This window comes from Arvicanthis niloticus, chromosome 1, assembly GCF_011762505.2.
Source record: "Arvicanthis niloticus isolate mArvNil1 chromosome 1, mArvNil1.pat.X, whole genome shotgun sequence".
Lineage (NCBI taxonomy): Eukaryota > Metazoa > Chordata > Mammalia > Rodentia > Muridae > Arvicanthis > Arvicanthis niloticus.
Genome location: NC_047658.1, coordinates 34,941,576 through 34,963,630, shown reverse-complemented (window position 1 = coordinate 34,963,630; position 22,055 = coordinate 34,941,576). Strand labels below are relative to the sequence as shown.

The 22,055-nt window shown below is 36.0% G+C and overlaps 1 long non-coding RNA gene across 11 annotated transcripts in view; it reads left to right on the top strand.

Annotated features, from left to right (window-relative positions):
* Positions 1-22,055, top strand: part of LOC143442527 (uncharacterized) — a 139,743-nt gene that overhangs the window by 8,246 nt on the left and 109,442 nt on the right. For all 11 annotated transcript variants that reach the window (XR_013110780.1, XR_013110779.1, XR_013110774.1 and 8 more), the window contains exons 2-6: positions 4,208-4,333; positions 7,518-7,583; positions 8,756-8,843; positions 10,012-10,116; positions 14,952-15,493. This is a non-coding gene — a long non-coding RNA (uncharacterized LOC143442527). The remainder of the gene's footprint in view (positions 1-4,207; positions 4,334-7,517; positions 7,584-8,755; positions 8,844-10,011; positions 10,117-14,951; positions 15,494-22,055) is intronic.

The following is a 22,055-nucleotide window of genomic DNA, read 5'->3' as shown; positions in this document are numbered from 1 at the left end:
TTAATTATAACATTCTCCCTTTCTTTTGTCAGCATATTCTTATATATACTCATTCACATTCTTTTTTATATTCATGGCATTCTTTTTCAGTAATTGATATTGCATACATATACCTCCACATATATTCTTACATATAACCTGTTCAGTCTATAAAATGTTACCACTATTGTTTATCAGGTCTGATGGTTTTTACTTGTAATTTTTCACTTCGTATGCTGTGTGTGCTTATAAGCATGTTTCCATCAGTCACTTTAGTGAGGTATGCCATGTATGTTAATGTAATCAAAGTATTTTGCTTTGTTTTTGAATCAGTAAAGCAATTTTAATTGTATTTATCACATATCATCATGTTTCTATTGTTTATAGAATAAACAGTGTCAATGGTTCTCAGTCATCCTAAAAATGAAACCCTTTTTCATACAGTTTCTCAGGCTGTGGTTACTTCTATCCTTAAATTTATTTTCATGCCTTCTTCAAAACTGTAATTTTGCTACTGTTATGAAATGTATTATAAATATCTGTGTTTTCTGAGGGTCTTAGGTGACCCCTCTGAAAGGGTTCCTTAACCCACAATGAGTCCTAACCCACAGATTGAGAACCATTGCTCTATGTTAATTTTGTTCCCTCAAAATTTCCCCTATTGTGGAATATTTCGAAAGGATAAGTATTCAGAGTCAGGAGTGATAGTCAAGGGACACACATGAGAGGCATCTCAGCAAAGCATATATAACCACAAAAGTATTTCATAACTTAGGGATCTAAGTGGAAGAGATTCTTTTGCTGAAAACTGGGAAGGATGGATTAACAATACCAGATCCAAATGTTGAAGTCATACTTAGACATACTAAGAAAGCTGATAATCAGGTAAATAGGGACACAGAGAATAGGGGATATGGAGAATCAAATTCAACTTTATCATGTACAATATATTTGAAAAGCCTTCTCTTTCATTTAGGGTTTGGAAGAAGTTAACTGGTTTCCAGTTCTCATGGCAACTAAGCAGGAATTGCTATGTCCCTCTCCATTATAGGATGAAGGCTCCCTGAACAAATTCACGTATTGGTCCATTAGGAACCTCACACTAGGGAGCTGAACCAAGAGCATAGGCTACTTTAGGAAGATGGAGGAAAAATGATCTAAAAATATAGTACAGAGGGTTACATTCTTCTTTTGTTACAAAGATTACCTGAAAGAAAAACAGCAACTGTATTAATTTACTACATACATTTATATTAAAATTAATTAAAATTAATGTTTACAGATACACACATGGATACTGATACACAGTAAGTTTGTTAGAATTCACTATATTATTTGAATGGTGATTTCAGTAATCTGCAATTTTAATAGTTCAAATATCTGATGACTTTTAAGATTGATTAATTTTATTTATGCTTAATTTTAAATTTAAATATATGCTTGCATTAATATTTTGTTGTCTTAGAACAGTATATTACTAAGCACTCATAATTGTTTCTCTAAAATGAGAATTCAAAGAAAATGTCTACTTACACGTATAATAATATATTTTTATTCTTAGTTTTGTATCATTTTCTTTCATTATTATTATTATACTTTAATCATTTTTCCAGTCCAGTCATTATCCCACTCCTAGTATACCCTCTGACTGTTCTTCAGCCCAGTCCTCCTCTTCTCCCCACCCCCAATATCTGATCATGTTCTCTTTCTCCTTCCTGTTCCTCTCCCACCCAACTCTGTCCCTCCCTCTAAAAGTGGATGAATAAATTTTGTGAAATTTTAAATTTTTAAGTAGTCATTTTTCTTCTAGAAAGTCACAGGATATCCTAATTATGGTTTTCTCTAATAAATGTCATCTCACAGACAAAAATAGATAATTCAACTAATAATAGGGAGAGATTTGCATCTGTTTTTTCTGAATGGTATGTTGATCTGATAGTATTTCTCTTTAGAGTAGCCTCTTCTTTTTACTCATATATTAAAGTGTATACTTTTTTCTAGTAGAAACATTTTTTTTCTGATGCACCAATTTGAGACTTTAATGAACATTTGGCACCCTTGTTAAGGCCCTTGGTTCAGCAGAATAATTAAAAGATTGAAAGTTCTTGTATTTTAATGGACATAAACCAGCATGTAATGAGTGCCTAGAAAGGGAATAGTGTGTCCTGGAAGAGATAAGAGAATGCATAAGCAGAGGACGAAACTCTTCTGTGTCCTGGAAAGCAAAACTTGTCATGATTTTAGTGTAGCTAGAATTCCTAAGGAAAAATATTGAAGCAAAACATAATTCTGTGGTAAAGAACTTTTGGAAGGCTTTAAAACCTGATAGAATTTCATGGAAGGCATCCATGATAAAGCAATATAGGTGAAGAGAAGCAAGCCTGTCCTCATTTGTGCAATTATGCTTTCAGATATGATGCTTTTCACAAGTGTGCAATTCTGATTTCAGATAAATTTCAAATTCTCATCCTAGTAATTTGGTACATACGAGATGACTATCAGTGGAGTCAAAAGCAGAGGCTAGAAAGAAATCTAATCAAAATGATGTTACTTGTGACAACAGTATCATAGGAGTAAATTAAGCAAAAGAATCGTGGAGGAAAAGTCCTTATGTCCGTTAGACTTTAAAACATTTTTTCTTTGCACGTGAAGTTCCTGTCTATCATGATGCTCTTACAATGTGAGAAGTTCAAAAGAAGAAAGAACTCAAGTAGTCAAGATTTTCCTCAAAGCTGTGTGGCTACTGGAGAGATGAGTCCTACATGATCTTTGTTTGACTTCCTAGGTTTGGTATTCTTTCAAATACTTTTGCTTCACTTAATAGGAGTACCTGTATTGTAGTTAAGATTTTATTGCTACAAAGAGACACCATGAGAATGACAACTCTTATAAATGAAAACATTTAACTGGGGCTAGAGGTGTAGTCCATTATCATCATGGCAGGAATCATGGCAGCACGTAGGAAGACATGGTGCTAGAGAAGGAGCTGTGACTTCTATATCTTGCTTATCAGGCAGCAGAATGATAATGTTTGCCACAATAGTCCTAGCTTGCACATAGGTGACCTCATATCCATCCTCCACAGTGACAATTTCTCCAACAAAGCCACCCCTCTTACAGAGGCCAGTCTCAGTTCTTCAAATGGGTCCAATTCTCCTGACTCTCATTCAGTCTCTAATGTTTCCAGCTGTGGACCAAGCACCAAGTACAGAAGCAGGTCTATGGTGCATTCCACGTATAAACCATGGAAGCTTCATTTTGTATGCTGTCTTAAATTTGTAGTAAAGCATAATAGGTACTTGGCTCCTTGTTACAGGTGATATTCGTATATTTAAGATCCAGTTTACCCCATTTTAATGAATGTACAAAATACACATTTATAGAATGTATATCTTAATTGTATTTTTTATAATTTAATCATGGTCTTATACTTACTGATAAAATATAATAATTATATAAAAATTGAAGTGGTAAGAAATTATGTCATATTTCATTAATGGGTGTTATTTGTTTTATTATTAAAAATGTTGTTCCTGAAAGGGCCTGACAGAATATGTTTTTTTTTTCTATTCTGTAAGAGATATGCTGGGAAGAAGATGAATTGTACAGCCTTGCTTTCCACAGCAGCAAGTTATGTTGGATGAAGGGAACACAGCTGCTATGACAGCCACAATTGCAAATGTTAGGCTCTCTTCTAATTCACATCAAAATAAAAAATAGTTTAATCTAGTAGTGCTAGTTTATTTTTGTAATTAAATATTAGGTAAGTGAGAAAGCAATTTCAGTTCATTAGCCTTGTATACTGACACATGTCCTTGCTTATATTCTATCCGGCCCCTTCAGTGACCCTATTTTTATAACCAACTACAATGTGACTGGTGTAATCTTGAGAGCAATTGCTTCAGGGTCATGAAGAAGTCCTAAAGAAAGGTTGCACCATCAAACCACTAGGTCAGTATAGAACATGGCAGTGTAGGGAATGCTGCACATCGTAATAGGAAAGTTTGTCACAGGGTAATATCTGAATGAGAGAATCCATATTTTATTGTATTTTTATCATTTAATCATGGAATTATAATTACTGATAAAGTATAATTTTATAAGAATTGAAATGGCAAGAATTATGTCATATTTCATTAATAATTGTTATTATTAATATATGCAATAATAGTTAATGATTGAACCATATATTTCTGACAGAATTATTAACATTATAACATTCTTTCAGTAGCTTATACAGACCTGTGAATAATTTACTGGATTACTCATGATTACTTCATACAGAACTCAGTACACCAAGAATCAGGCACCCTTACCTGTCTCTTGCCTTATTCTCGACCTGAGATGAAGTTAAGTAAGTGAATAGACAAGCATTAAGGCCCTCATCTTTACCTTGTGGTCTTTTCTTACACAAACTAGGTTAGTGCATTTTCTCTGTTTTGAAATATTTTTTTGTGTGAAATGAAACATTTTCTCTTGGATGTATATTTCCAGGACAAGAGTGGCTACATTCACTCACACCATGAAAGAAACTCAGCAGCTTATTAATTTGAAGACTTCTTCAACTTGATTCATTTTTATGCTTAGTGAATGATTATCATAGCAGTGGTAATTGCTCATTTAAGCTGCTGGCAATCATGGTAGATATCTGCTCTGCAGCTTTCGCAAGTCATCACCATTGCTGGCTTGAGGACTTTTTTTTTTTTTGATGAAGATGACTCAATTCTATGTGCAACACCCAGAAGCTCACTGGTTCACTAAGCAGAAATTTAGAGTGCTTCTTTTGAATTTTATGGGTACCTTGTCCTGAATGAAAGGACTTTCCATCCTGTCTCTCTACAATAATTTTAATATCAAGAAATGTATATCAAGGTGCACTTATTTTTTTTATCTATTTTCACCTTTGAAATTATAAAATAATTAGATAATTTAACCATATTGTTTATTTCTCCAAATGGTTCTACACAACCCTCATTGCTCTTCCAAATTCATGGCCAATTTTACATAAGCTTTCATTACAAACACACATATCTATATATGTGTATACACACATACATATACACACATACATATATAATTTTAAATAAATAAATACAACCTGCTAGATCTGCTTAATGTTACTTTTTGTGGTTTCAAGGCAGATAATTAGGTATTTCATAACATATTTGCATGGGCATTTCCCTTGTTTAGATAAAGTTTCTTTTTTTTGTAAATCTTCAGCATGGGTTGTATTTTCTGTAGCATCCTTCTTGTTATCTCAAATGAAAGAATAATTTTAGTGCTTGGAGCATTGCTATTGACATTTTCTCCAAGTTTTCTGGGAAACTCAAGTTTCCCCACATGTACCTCTTAATTTTCAGGAGTATTTTTCTCAGTTAATTATTTGAACCAGACCTCTTCTTATTCCTATTCCACTGTCTGTGACTTTAGAAAATGTCCATTCCTCCACTAACATGTACTAGGGTAGGAGCCCATAGAAACACACCAAGCTGGCTATGTCCACTTAAGTAAACAGACGATATTTATCTTTCTTTCAATAAAATTTACATATGCACACACAGAAAGTATTATGTTTACTAAACATTTTGGAAAATATAATATAATCTCATAATTTCTCCTTCCTTTTCTTCTTTCTATATCTTCCAGTATAAATTTTCATGTTCACTTTTAAACTTAAGACTGCTTTTTATTGTTTATTCTCTGTCTCTCTCTCTCTCTCTCTCTCTCTCTCTCTCTCTCTCTCTCTCTCTCTCTCTCTCTCACACACACACACACACACACAGAGAGACACACACACACTCCTAAACAGACAAATACAAAATTTGAGTATATGCATTATGTAAAAAATCCAATTCTTCTCTATTATAAATTTGTGACAGAAGATTTAAGAAACTTTTTTGGATTTTATGTAAAAGTAATTAATAACTGGAAACAAAAGAGAAAAGTGCTCAAAACTAACTGAAAAGTGAAAAGAGAAAAGGCCCGTGACTTACCATACCACTAGCTGGGGGTGGTAACTGTGTCTTCAGTGTAATTGAGTCAGAACTTGATGGGGAAAAACCTCCTTAGTGTCTGAGTCTGAGATCACTGTATTTTGGAAATTTGTAAAATGAGTTAAATGATAGTAAGCATTATTTTGATTCTTCAGCTTATCTCAAATAAATTTTTATTTTTATATGCATTTATATATATAGTGTCATATTCCAATTATTTTTATTAATGTTTATTTACTTATTTATTAATTTACATCTTATGCACTGTCCATTCATAGAGACCCCCACAATCACAAAGACCATCCCCCCTTCTCCTCTGAGAGGTTGGAGTACCCCTAATTGTCCTTCACTGTCCACCCTGAAGGGGATGTGATTCCCTTTATAGGAAGGGACCGAAAGTGTCCATTAACCTGGACCTCTGGGAGCTCTCAGACTGAGCCAGCAACCAAAGAACACACAAGAGCTAGGATGAGGCCCTGGCATATATGTAGTAAACATGCAGCTCTATCTCCATGTTGCACTCCTCCAATAACTGGAGTGGAGGCTATTCCTAAAGGTGCAGCCTGACTATGGTATCTGAGCCTCAACAGGACTGCCTTGTCCATTACATTTTTAAACAAGGATGTGATTGAAACACGGTGATCGTGTTCTTATTTTCTAGACAGTTTCACTGATACTGGATTTCTGGAGGTTTTCTACAAGTTTTAGAATTGTTTTGATCATAAGAACAAAAGTATAACATATATGAGGAATTTGATGCTTAACTGCACCCAGTCTTTACAGTGCTTTTGAATACTGCACTTATACTAATGTTAAAACTATTTGTCTAATAATTTGTTAATTTCTAAATCTCATATAGATCTTGCTAATTATATGGAAATAATTTACTGATCAAATGTTCATATATTACAATTGCTCACTAATTAATTTCTAAACTTTATTTTATTTTATGATCGTGGTGCAGGGTCTCATCATGTTGTTTATGATGATCTCAGACTCAGGGCCTGATGAGGTTCTTTACAAATTTCTGATAAACTTTCACTGAAGACACAGTCACGACAGCCAGCTGGTGGTATGGTAAACCATGGGCCCCTTTTCTCATCTCTTTTCAATTATTAATTTTTGAACACTTTCATCTTTGGTTTTCAGTTATTAGTTATTTTCACATAAAATCCAGTTAAATGTTTTCCTATATTAGTATGTTTCCTAGCCATATTTTCAAACCATGCTTTTCCTCATGCCTTACTAATATTAATAACATGATGTTATTTCCAACTAGATATAGATATTGCCCTAGAAATACCAACTTTTCATGTTCTACTCTAATTTCCGTGAGGATAATGTCTACTAAATGTTTGTGAAGTGTCATTCACTTATATATTTTTCTTTTTTTAATTTTTTGAAAGTTAGTGATCTGTTTCAGAATGTATATATTTCTTTCTATTTAAATATTAAGTTTCTGTATAGTACATGGCCTGATGTTTTGGTTTTTGTAATTCTTGGATTCAACTTCTTTAATTAATATATTGTTTTACATTTATGTAGTGAGTTTTGGTCATATTCATCCCAATTCTTCTACTCCATCCTACACACATTTATTCTGAAACTCTGGTAAGTCCTCTTGCTATATTTTTATAATAAATATGAGAATTTAATAGCTAGTTTATTTTCCATATATCTGTAGCTAAAACTCTTACTGTATACTCTACTTCCAAACTAATTACCTCTTCATTAATTACTATTGTTACATATATACATACACATAAAATCAATATATATATTGATGTATAAATACAACATGCGAATCTGTTTGATGTTCCCAGCTTCACAATACTATAAGGCAATGTAGTTAATGTTTATAATGTTTTTTTAAATGGCAGTAAGGTCCTCTAAGTTTCATGGCCATACTAACCAAATGATGTTTGCTGGTTTACAATATGAGGCATGGTTTGCCTCATTTTAACCAGGAATTGAGTAGGTACTAGTTATTGATAGGATGTCTGAGTACACCCAGTAGTACACATTTAATGATCTGTTCCTACACTGGGCATTGCCTTTCAAAATCATCATAACTAAATTTGCAATTGAGCACTTTTCTCCCTTAACATATTTCATAACACCTCCCTGCCTGTTGAAAGCTAGTACTCAGGGACCAGACACTAATGGGCATAGTTACTATATAAATTCTTATAATTCCATTTCAAAAGCAGTGTTTCAAAAATAGCATCTTAATTGCAACCTATTGGAAGTAAGCAGGGGCAAGTAATAGACATTGCACTTTAAATAATTCTCCTGGACTCCATTACCCACAAATTCCAAAGAATTTCTCCTGACTCCAGTGTTTTTATTAGATAGTCAAAGTCTCATGTGCAAGGATTATCTTCCAAAGTGTTTATAATTTCATGTACATTTAAAAAATTATTACATAATTAGGAGTAAATATAAAATAATGGCATCCTTTTCATTTTTGTCCATCCTTAGTGTTTCTACATACTCATTTTGTAAACTTTCTTCTTAAATCCTCTTAGAACTTATTTGCAGAAATAACTATTGAGTATTAATTACAACATTCTTATATTTATTGTTTGAATTTTGTCTTGTAGAATATTTTATTCTTTCTGAGTAGTGGACTTTTCCAATGTGATATAAAATTATATGCTTTTATTTATTGGGCTATATTTTTACTTAGCTATGTCATTTATACTGTGGATTCTATTTTTTACTTCATTTTACTTGTCTAGTCTGTTGTGATTTCTGTTTCATATCTTATCTGTTTATTGCAGTATGATACACAAGAGGGATCATAATGAGGACTTGAGATAACAGAGAGGAGCCATTAAATAGAGGTGTTAATGTGACCAATCATATGAGGTTTGTATGTAGACTCCCTTATCTTATTTGAGGCACACTCCTCACTTAATAGTTTATTGACAACAAACATTTTATATTTGTGTCATAATACCTGTTTGAATATATAATTCATTTTACAAAACACATATTTTGTGTTAATTGCAACATTTCCTTTCTCAGTAATTTCTCAGTAATTTCTGAGTCCATCTTTCACCAATACCTCAAAAACTAATTCATAATCTATTGATTTCTTTGCTGGGGTTTTGAATTTTAGATTTGTATTGGTATGTGGACAATTTTAATCTAACTTTTGTGTTCTAGAGTCAAGTATTACATCTACATATTGTATTCACTTTTCCAAATTTAAAAATTATTGTGACTATTGCAAATCTCAAAAGCTTCTTAGATTCATTGATTTGTGTGTATGTGTGTGTGTGTGTCCATGTGTGTGTATTTGTATGTGCCTGCACATGTGTGTTTTATGCTAAGAAGATTGCTCATTTGTGAAATGTTTGTAATGGAGTATGAGGATATGAATTTTGATTTGTAGCATTTACAAAACAAAATTATAAGAGAGTATGATGGCATGACATTGTAATACCAAATTTGGTCTAAAAGTCCAATGAGCTGCTAAGCTATAGGATCAATGAAAATCTCAAGCTCAAAGGTAATAAGCTGGAATTCAATTGAGCTAGAGACCCAATAGTGTCCTTACAATCATACACCTGAGCACATATGGCAGACCCCTCACTCACCCATGATCATATACACAAATATATTTAAGAATTCATTTTTAAAACATCCAATTTAATTGAAATAATATCCAATTAACCATATACCAGATACAAATGTCATCTTGACAATAGGTTCTAAGTTTTGAAAGTTCATATTCTTCATCTTTACTTTTCTATCTTAATATTGTGTCAATTTTGGGTCTCATGTGGCAGTTTCTTATGAAGTTTATGTGAGACTGATCATACAACAAAAATTAATATATCTTTGCTCTCAATGTATTATTCATATTCTCTCAATAAATTTGAAAATTATTATCTTCTTAAAGTTAATGAATTGGAATATTTAAAGTACATATGGATGTTTTAATAATCTTAAATACGTGTTTATAGCTTTCAGTATACCAAATTTCATCTCTATGCTTTTATTTAATTTGTGTCATTTATTTCTAATACAGGGTCTGACTATGCTGCTCAAAGTTGTTACAACTCAAGCATTAAAGCCATGCTTTTTCTCAGCATCCTGATATTCTCACACTGGAGATTACAAGCATGAACTTCTGGTATTGTAAAGCCACTTGCTTTCCTATTTCCTTATTGATTGTATATTGCTCATGAAAATAATTAGATTGAACCTTATATTTGCTATACTCTATATTTTTTGATTACCGCATGTCTTACTTTATAAAAGGTCACATGCCTTTTCAGAAAAAATGAAGATTATCTTGTTAAAGTTAAGCACCAGACATCTGATAACTATAAATATGAAGTACTTATTTCCCCCATTTAATGAAAAAAAATGAAAAGGAAAGGATGTGGCTGTTCCTAGCTATGGTTGAGGAGAATGTCTATTGCAGATAAAAGGGAGAACATAGCCAGAGGCAGACATATCTCGGAGAGTCCAGAGTATCCAGGATCCTGAGCCATGTGAGGAGAGAAAAAAAGGAAATAGAGTTAGGAGAGAGGAGGACCAGGTATAGGATCCAGGCAGCAAAAATGACAAAAGAGTCAGGTAACCAAAATGGTTGAATTATATAGAGCCTCTGGCTGAATGCCACCCCAGCCCCTGGGCTGGCAGGTTCATGGTAGAGGGCAGGGTATGCCAGCCAAACTTTTAACAGGTAAGAACTAAAGATTACTGGGAGAACCAGAAGGCCATCTCTGCTTTGTTGTTACAGTCACCTCAGCCATTTGTTCTAAGTTCAAACTACACTCACTAAGTGCCTTGAAAAAGGCATTAAGGACAAGGTGAATTGGAAAGGCAAGAGTGGGTTTTCTTGGTTAATATATATATATATATATATATATATATATATATATATATATATATATATATATATATATATATAGTTATATATATAGTTATATATATATAGTTATATATAAAGTATATATATATATTTAGTTATATATATAGTATATGTATATATAGTTACATATATATAGTTACTATATATATATAACTAAATATTTATATATAATAAATATGTATATATACATATTTGGTTACTAATTTATTGATATTTTGTGAATCTGTCTTTCTTCACATAAATAGAAGACACTTTCTCACAGCAGATATTTTGTTACTCTAGATATAACATTTTTCTTCCACCTTTCATACAGAATGTTTTCTAAGATTTTTGTACTGTGATTTCTTTCTTTCCATTTTTAAATTTTCATCAACATTGGGCACAACACATTGCTTTATTCCTTTCATTTTATATCATTGTGGAATTGTGGACTGCACTCCAAGTGCTATAAAATAAAGTATTTTTCTGAAAGTGAGATCTTCACTAATTTCTTGGGACAACACTAGATACCTTAAATGCAGCTAGAATTTATACTGTTTCTGAAAAATTACAGTATTAAATAACTCCTGTCAGATTTATAACCTTACCATCTATGGAGAGTTGACCAGGTGTACGGTATTCACCTTAATTTCTCTTTTTTGCCATGACATAAATCTACTTTAGTGTCCAGAAAGGTAAACAATTCTGGTGTGCCTTGGAGCAACAAAGTTTCTATCACCCTGGAAAGGGCTACGATTTGAAAAATGATGACACTTAAGGAAAGATGATATCGTGAAGTTTACCTAGAGGTGTTATCTATAGTTTTCACTTCAACATAGCATGGTAATAAGAAATAGATGAAGTAAAAAGCTGAATGACATCATAGACTCTACCAATTTGATGTAGAAAATTTTAAATAAGTGGTTATTTGAAAAATGATTGAATGGTTTTAAGGCCTTTGACAGTTGTCTGGGCCATGAGTGGCTTGAGTCATGTTTCAGCATTTTCTGTGATTATTTATACTACATGTCCAAGGCTCACAGGAAAACAGCACAGAAATTTTGACATTTCCCACTATTTTAGTCCAGTATTAGGAAACTCCAGCAGGTGCTCAGATTAAAGCTTTAGGGACATGGTCAAAGAAGATTGGAGGTTGGATGTTTACATAAAGTTAGGAGCCTGTAGTTCTTGAATAAAATTCAGTGTGTCAATTTTTTTATATCAAAATTTTCAGGCCTGAGGAGTTTGGTCATTCAGGAAAATTCTTGACATGCAGACAGAAGCACCTGATCTTTATTCATGAAATATATGAAAAAATTGAAGGCATACTAGTATAGGGAAGTACCTCCAGGACCTGAAGAGAATTAACAGACAGATCTCTGAGTTTTGTTGGCTGGTTGACCTAGATATCTTGGTAAACTCTAGTTTATTGAGAACACTTTAACAACTGATTCAGAGTTAGTAAATATTTGCATTTAACCAGTAATCAGAGTATTTCACAAGCATGATAAAATATGTGAATACATGAATTATATTCTACATGTACATGACTTCTGCCAGATTAAGCCAGCTGATACCCCTCTATGGCTTGGGGAAGACCTCATGAAGTTGGACTCCTGTCTGAGCTATTGAAATGCTACTTGATTTAAGAGAGTAGGGTTCCTTTAGTTATATTTTTCCTGAGGGGCTACATATTCTCATGTTTTTGTTGTTGTTACTGTTGTTTGGTTATTTTTTTAAATGGTAGAATCATTTATTTGCTGGCATTATTTCTTTATCTTGCAAAATACATATTTCATCAGTGTTTTCCTAGGAAATGTCAGGCAACATATGCTTTGTCATACAAACCAATCGGGAAACAGACTGACAACAGTTTCTTCCATTAGCTGTGAATGCATTTATTGCCAGTTCAGAGATTTTAGTTACTGTATATATGGTCTGCTCTGAGCTTGGCACTCGTGCTGACCTGGGGAGATAATAAAAAGTCTCTGCTTCTTAGTAGATGGTCCATTTTCATTTGCTCCTTTTTATTTATCTTTTATTGAGTATTTTATTTATTTACAATACAGATGTCATCCTCTTTCCCCATTTACCCTCCCTAGAACCTACTATCCTATCTCCTTCCTCCCTTTTGCTTTTATACCATTTTAATTACATGCATGTATTGAGGTCAGTTCTAGGTTGAGGGTCTAGCAATACAATAGATGCAAATAGTCAAGGAACAACCAAGACAATAAACACAAATAGTCAAAGAACAAGCAAGGCATTAAACTGAATTACATGAACACTCCATGATCACTGTTTCTAAGGGCTTATCAGGATGACCAAAATATCTGAGCCTACTTCTCTGTCCTAGCCCAAGGTCATTTTTATGTCTGAAGCCTACTTCCTTGTTCTAGCCTAAAATTTAGATTCCTGTCTGAAATGACTTCTTTCTTCTAGCATTTTCAGAGACATATGGAGAAATTAGGTGCAGATCCCCAAGATATCATGTTAGCAAGAGATAAATTTGGGACAGGATCTGGATTTCAAACAGGTGTTATCATGTGTGTTAAGGCTCAAGTTAAAAATACATTTGTTTCTTCTACAATATTTAATTTAATGCATTGATTGTACACCTTATAATTGTTTTTTTGTTTTATCATCCAGTATGTCAATTATGGAGGTCTTTCAACCATCTTTTGTTTTAGTGCCATGAGTGTCACATAACTTTAGTATCCTAAAACTAGCTTGCAAGTATTAGAAGAAATGAGTCAGGCTTTAAGCAGAAGCAAGAGTAGAGTGGGCTTGATTAATGCTTGTATAATATCTTTAATTTCATTAATGGCTAGCATCACTGGTTAGAAGTTAAGACAGCTACTTTTGTTAGCCATTTAACAAAAAATGTTACTAATGTGTTGAATATACAAGATTTAGATAGGCAATTAGAAGAACAGATTGATGCTCTTTATCCTATTCAAATAATTGGAATGAGGTTCAGAATTTAATGGTAAGGAGCCATCTCAAGTGTCATGCCAAATACCATTGGATTCATGTTCTAAAATTTACAGTGGTAGTCATTATAATTAGGAAGAAGTTTAAAGACACAGTGTATTTGGCATAATTTGAACACCTCTCTTGACATTTTAACGTTACAGAGTGAGCTTATGAATTTCAAAAATAGTAATCTGCTGAGTGTTGATGTGGTAGATACTGCTGATAAAATTAACCTTGGCCTGAGGTCAATATTTCTATTTTGGTCAAGCTTCAAGAATGACATATATAGCTTGATCATGCTAGCCATTTTTGTCCTGGGAATACTTTTATTCTTGCCCATTGTTGTTAAAGCTTGTCTTTAACAACATCAGCATGTTGGCAGCCAAAGTATATGGCTTGAACCTTAAAATGGATCCTCAGACAGAATTATTAAATTAACAGGCTGACAAGCCAAGGGCATGTAAAAATGTGAAACAGAGCCTTACCAACCTATACAGAAGTGCATTGCTTTGGATAATGCATATTCCATGACAGGTAAGGAAGGCATTCTTGTCAGAGCAACCTAAGACAGGCTCAGTCTTGTTAATGAAATAAAAAGGGGGAGAGGCAGAGAGCCTTTGGAGCTGCTTGGCAAGAATCTGACATGGGTCAAGGAAAGGAATTGGACTGTTTTGCAGGAATATGACATTGGCCAAGTGTGGGACCATGAAAGGATGATTTGGTTTCTGGTAGGGGACTGGCTTAGAGATAACCAGAGACCCAACAGGTGTTCATTGCCTGTGAGGGATGGCACATATTATGCCACACCCCCAGATTTTCAGACTCCTGACACGAAGTCTAAGACCTCCAATTGATCTGTACCATTTAGTCACGTACAGCAACATTGCTACCAGCCCTTCCACAGGTAGAGGGCATGACTATAGGCCTCAGCCTCGAGAGACTTCCATATTAATGAGATACCTAAAGGCCAGAGGGTATAGCTAATTAAGTATTCTTTCCCAGACCTTCCTCCCCCCTCCTTCCCTATTTAAGTCAGTTTCACCTTGACCTAAGTGGCAGTGCATCCAGATTCAACTACCATCCATCATGAAAATGAAGGCTATAAAAAACACAGATTTTCTCTTGTCTTTCAGGGCCTACTGTGGAGTTCAACCATGGAGGCCTGCCTCTTCAAGCAAGCCAGTGGAGCCATGACCCTGCCAAGCAAGCATAATAACTGAATCTCTTCCCTTGGGGTGTCCAGGACCTCTTTCTTCTATTCCCCACCTCATTGCATCTCCATTCTGCCATGGCCTCCCAGCGGAGTCTGGGAGCCACAGAGCTTGAGATCAGTCAGTCCCTGGCTGCCTCCTGGCCCAGGGATCTCAAACTTGAGAGCCCTTGGCCCCTCCTTTGTGGAACTTCAGATTAAGTTTCTCCCAGTCAGGGGCCACCCCTGTGGCTTCTTACAACCCAGTGTCCCAGTGTGGTACAGAACTAAGTCAGTCAAAATCCCTCGTGCGCTTCTGTTTCTCTCTGGAGAGAACAGAAGATGCACAGGGGCTCACAATTCAGCCCAACAGAGCAAGCACATGCCCATGTGTGGGCCATCATTCTCAGTAGGTGGTGGAAGATGTGGACAGAGCCAGCTCCAAAGCTCCCTGCTGGTGCCAGTGGAAAAACCTCTCCAAGGATAGTGAGTAAATCAAGCCTAGTTCACAAGACTAGGCTGGCCTCTCTCTGTCTCCTCTCCTCTCTCTTTCTCCATGTGTTACTGGTCATGTTCTCTGCTTTGACTTCTCTCTCTCTCTCTCTCTCTCTCTCTCTCTCTCTCTCTCTCTCTCTTTCTCTCTTACCCCACATGTTTTCCAGCTCGACAGCCAAGGACAAGGAAGTAGACTTCAGGCAGATATCTGACATTAGCCTAGAACAAAAAAGTAATCTCAGGCAGGAATCTAAATCTAAGGCTAGAATTAAGAAGAAATTGCAGACATTCTCATGTGTAATGTGTTATTTATGCATATATAGGAAACACTAAATTGATTTAGTTGCTGCAAAGAAGAAAAAGTGAATGCATGAAGCTGAGATAGAACAGTGCTACTAGGAATCAGGGAGGAATTTTAAAATCATGAATATAATAAGATTATTTTTCATTTATTAATTAATTTATTTACCTCCCAATCACAGCCCTCCTCCTCTTGGTTCCCCACACAAACACAGCTCCTCTCCTCTCCTCTTCCCTTCTCCTCACAGAGGGAGGAGAACCCTGAGTATCAACCTACCCAGTTCATTAGATCACTGCAGGTCTAGGCTCATCTTCTGCCACTGAGGCCTGACTAAGCATCTCAGTTAGAAAGAGAGAATTCAGAGGCAACAGAGTCAGGGACAGCCTCTGCTACAGTTGTTGGTGAACCCACATGATGACCATGCTGCACACCTGATACATCATATGTACAGGAAGGCCTACATCCAGCCCTGGTGTGTTCTTTGGTTGGTGATTCAGTTTAAGATCTCCCAAGGGTCTAAGTTAGTTGATTGTGTTGGTCTTCTTCAGGCCTCCCTATCCCCTCTAGGTTCTTCAGTTCTTTCCCCAACTCTTCCACAATCTTCTCAAAAGCTTAAGTTTTAGGTGTAGGTCTCTGCATCTTTTTAGGTCAGTTGATGGGTAGAGTGTCTTAGAGGACAGTTTTGTTAGGCTCTTATCTATCCAGGTTGATAGATAAAAACATACCCTGAGTCTTCAAGGTAATTGAAGAAGGAAGACAGACCATCAATGTGTCTATAAAGATCTAAGGACAGCTCAATACATTACACCCAAAATGGCAAAGATTGCTACTTCATTTGTTCATGTCTGTCTCACAGAGAGTACCTGTGTATCCAAGCCAGCAGCGAAAACTGTTGTTGTAAACAGTGTAATCACATGTTGTGTCATTGTGACAAAACTTTAACCAACAATGAGGTATCAAGGTCTCACAGTGTGTTTCTGTGAATACATTACCCATTAAACACAGTAACTGTTGTTTCCTTTATCCACACTTAGACTTCCATGTACATATGGTAGACTCACACAAATCAAAGTTGAATTCACAGTGGCCTCCATGATCCAGGTGCCTTTATAGAATTAAGCCCCAAGAGCATCCTGGCATGCAACACTGTGAAGACATGGCTTGGATACAAAGTTATCAATTTCCAATCCACATTTCACACAATAATACACCTGGGGACAGACACACATGTATCTTCTTATCTCATTGAAACATGTAGTCTTATTCATGCAGGAATTAGAAACACATTCATCTACTTCCACCTGACAATGCTTGCCTTGACACAGAGAAGCAAAAGTAGCCATTGGTTTCATCATGATTCAAAGCCCCATTTTCCCCAGGAATGGAAGCATTGTAATCTGTCTTACAGAACATTATAGCATATCCAGTAGGGAAGATATAGATAGGAAGCCTCCTTATTGGTAGGTAGTCTCTCCATAAAAATTAGTGGAAGTTTTACATAATAACCCATTGTACCCAGGAAGGCATGGGCACAGGAAGCACCTTTTTGGGGGAAGTTTTTACACAAGTAGCAATTCCTTGACAGAGACTGGAGAATCAAGGGTCTTTTATATCTTCATAGCCTTGTTCAAATTATTAGCTATGTGTAAGCAACACATATGTGTAAATAACCACCCATGGCCCAGGTTAGTTGACCATGTTGATCTTGTGGAATCCCTATCCTGTCCAGGTTCCTCAATATTCCTACAGCTCTTCTACAAGACTTCCTGAGCTCTGTCTAATATTTGACTCTGAATCTCTGCATCTATTTCACTCAGCTGCTGGTGGGAGAATATCTTTGTTTTTAATGGCTGAATTGTATTCCATTGTGTAAATTAACCACATTTTCTTTACCCACTCTTCAGTTGAAGGACATTCGTTTTTTTTCTAGTTTCTGGCTGTTATGGATAGGTTGCTATGAACACAGTAGAGCAAGAGTTCTTTTGGTATGGTTGCAGCATATTCTGTGTATATGACAAGGAGTAGTAAACCTTGGTATTGAGGTAGAATTATTCACACCATTCTAAGAAACAGCCACATTTATTTGTCTAGTGCAGTCCTGTGCATACTACCATGAATTTTTTGAGATCATATGTATAAGTGTTTTTGCTTGGATGACAGGATATCCTGGGACTTGGAGGCCAGTAACCATACAGCCATAAAAGAAAAAGATATTCCAATGTAAAGTCAATCTAAGATATCAGGGCCCAGGAACTACATAGCTCTGAGTTGGGACAGGTCCCATTGGAAGGGAATTATATGATGTGGGAGCTCAAAAACCTTAGAGCTCTAAGGTGGGACAGTGTCTAGATGAGAGGGCATCCTGAGATACAAGAGCTTAGAAACTACATTGCCCTGAGAGAACGCCTCCTCATCAGAGGCCTTGTAGCTCCCAGAGTAGGGTATCCCCAGCTGAGCTGAGGAGTTCAGGGGTCTTAGCTATGCTCATTTTCTTCTCTTCATTGCTTTTTTGCTTCTTGGCTTCTTCTGACAAAGATTATACCAGGCAGAAAATGTCATAAAACAAATTTATTGGTGAGTCCAGGATGTTCAGGGACCAATTGAGGGACAGATGCCCTCTGCTTCTGAAAGTGAGCAGCAGGGAACTTCATAAAGGACAGTGCTTATATCAGATTTCTTAAGGGGTAGCGCTTTTCAGGGCAGAGATTTCCAGATTGAGAATTGGTAAGATTTCAAATCTTGAGCTTGGGGAGCTCAGGTAAAGTGGGTTTTTTGTTCAGTGATGGTTGGATTTCCTGTTCACCTGCTCAGAGCTTGTGTGTGTGTGTGTGTGTGTGTGTGTGTGTGTGTGTGTGTGTGTGTGTGTGTGTATGGGGGGAGCGTAGGGATTGGTGAGTTTTCATGTTTAGGGATTGGTGAATTTTTCACCCACTTTTCCCAGCATTGGGACTACAGGTTATGGTGGGAAATCCTCCCTGGTTACAGCTGACATTTGCTGAAACACCATCTCTAGGGGACTGCTGGTTCATGGGAGAGAGGCTAGAGATGAGATATTGTGAACAGCTCCTGTGGGACAGATACTGCAGTGGTGTTTCACAAAAGTCAGAAAAGAAGGTGTTGCCACCATGGACAACAAACACCTCCTGAAAGCAATAGACTGAGGCAGGATAGGTGTCACTACTGTGGACAGCACCTACGGAACAGATCTTGCTGAGGCAGGAAAGTTGATATGTTACCATGCATAGCTTCTGTGACAGCTACAGGCTGAGATGTCATGATACCACTATTTTGACAGCTCCTGAAAAGCCTTCTTACTATGATTGAAGGCTGGTGCAGGAATGAAGGGTTTGATGGATTTTGTGGCCTGTCACACCACCACCTTGACAGTGTGGTGTGTCACTCGGGAACTACAATATGTGTGACAGTCTTATTGTTTCTGGATTATATTCTATTGTTTAAATTTTCTATCCTCATTGGATCTTATTTTTCTCTAAAATACCTCTTTTATTATTTTCTTACATTTGACATTTGTAACATATACCATGCTAATTTGAAATATTGCTTTACTGGTGCTACAACTCATCATGTCTTTATTTAACACAAGAAATATTATAGAAAGACACTCTAATTGAAATAAAGGTCTGATGCAATGTCTTAACTCATGAATATAATCATAGTATTTGGAAAGCTGACATAGGGCAGTTGTAGAGTCACCAGCCTGTTATACTCAGCAGCCCACAATTACAATCAAAAGGGCACAGACAAAAAAGCAGTCTTTCTACTAAATATCCAGGGTTAAGGTCCATGAAGTCAGACACATGCTCAGCCCCAGGTAAAACATGCTGTTTTTGTCTGTTATTAATTGGATTCATAGTTCAGGGTAAAGTCCATTTCCCATTACTGTCTCTGTTAACTTTCTTTTTGTTTTGCTTAACAGAATTTATATAGCTATTTGAGTGTTTGCAACTGAGTATTTTGAACTGTATAGCTTTATCTAAATTTTTAAAAACTAATTCTTTAATATTTTTTGCAGTCCAGACTTTATCCCCTTCATGTTTCACTCTCTGTTCTACATCTCATACCTCCTCCCCCAATCTCCAAGAAGATATTGCCCCTCCCACTCCTTCAGATCTCCCCACTTCCTGGGATTCCAAGTTTCTTGAGGGTTAGGTGCACCTTCCCTGAGTAAGTCCAGACCCAGCAGTCCTCTGCTTTATATTTTCTGAAGGCAACATATCAGCTAGTGTATGCTGCCTGGTATTTTTAGTGTCTGGGAGATCCCAGGAGTCCAGGTTAGTGGAGACTGCTGGTCTTCCTCTAGGGTATTTCTATTCTTCAGCTTGTTTCAGCTTTTCTCTAATTCAACCCAGGGGTCACCACCTTTTGTCCATTGTTTGGGTGTGAAAATCTGCATCTGACACTTTCAGCTCCTTCTTAAACCTTTCAGAGGCCAATCATGATAGGCTCCTGTTTGTAAGCATACCATAGCATCAGTAATATTGTCAGGTGTTGGAGCTGCCCCCTGAGTTGGATCTTAATTTGGGCCTGTCACTGGGCTTTATTTTCCCAGACTATTCTCCATTTTTGTCACTGCAGTTATTTCAGAGAGGAACAATTCTAGGTCAGAGTTTTTGACTGTGGGATGGCAACTCCATCCCTCCACTTGCTGCCCTGTTTTTTCTACTGGAGGTAGACTCTATAAGTTTTCTCTGCCCCTATGTTGGTCTAAGGTCTCTCCCTTTGAGACCTGAGATTTTCTTACCTCTCAAGTCCCTAGTACACTTTAGAGGGTCCCCCCCCACTCCTACTTCCTGAACTTGCTTGTTTCCATTGTTTCTATTGACCCTCAGGTGTTCAATCTTGTCCCCTTCTCCCGTAATATGCAATCCAATATATAAACAAAAATCAAAGAAAAAAAAATCACATGATAATATTCTTAGATGCCAAAAAGCACTTGACAAAATACAGCACCTCTTCATGTTAAAAATATTGGAGAGATAAGGAATTCAAGGTACATACCTAAATATAATAAAAGCAATTTACAGCAAATGAACAGCCATTATCAAATTAAATGGAGAGATACTTGAAGCAATCCCATGAAAATCATGGACAAGACAAGGATATCCACTCTCCTCATATCAATTTGATATAGTACTTGAAGTTCTAGCTACAGCAATAAGAAAACAAAAGGGAGATCAAGGGGATACAAATAGGCAAAGAAGAAGTCAAGTTATCACCGTTTGCAAATGATATGATAGTATACATAAGCTACCCCAAAACTTCTACCAGAGAACTTCTATAGCTGATAAACAAGTATAGCAAAGTGGCTGGATATAAAATTAAGTCAAATAAATCAGTAGCCTTCTTTTATACAAATGATAAACAGGCTGAGAAAGAAATTAGGGAAATAATACCCTTCACAATAGTCACAAATAATATGAAATATTTTGGGGTAACTCTAACCAATTAAGTGAAAAATCTATATGACAATAACTTGAAGTCTCTCAAGAAAGAAATCAAAGATCTCAGAAAATGGAAAGATTGCCTATAGTCATGGATTGGCAGAATTAGCAGAGCAAAATGGCCATTCTACCAAAAGCAATCTAACATTTCAATGGAATCTCCATCAAAATCCCAACACAATTCTTCAAGGACATGGAAAGAACTTTCTGTTTTATTGGTTATTTTATTTATTTATATTTTAAATATGTCCCCTTTCCTCATTTCCCCTTCACAATCACCCCATCTCCATCTCCCTCCCTTTGCCCCTATGAGTGTGCTTTGACACCCACTCATCCACTCCTGCCTTATCTCTATAGCATCTCCCTATGTTGAGTTATCAAGCCTCAATAGAACCAAGGGCCTTGTCTCCTATTGATACCAGATAAAGTCATCCTCTGTTACATATGTAGCTGGAGCATTGGATCCTTCCATGTATACTCTTTGGTGGTTTAATCCTTGTGAGATATGAGTGTTTCAGTTAGTTGATATGGTTTTCCTATTGGGTTGAAAACCAATTAAGCTCTTACAGTCCTTCCCCTAGGTCTTCAATTGGGGTCTCTGGGCTCAGTCTAATGGTTGGCTGTGATTATCTGCATATGTAATAGTCAGGTGCTGACAGAGCCCCTACTTTCTTTGATTGTGCTAGAGCACATAGTAAGTAGGGATATCTAGCTGAAACTACTCATCAAATGAAGATCCCTAGGACTGGACGTTTTATTGGTTTGTTCTATCTATCTATCTGTCTGTCTG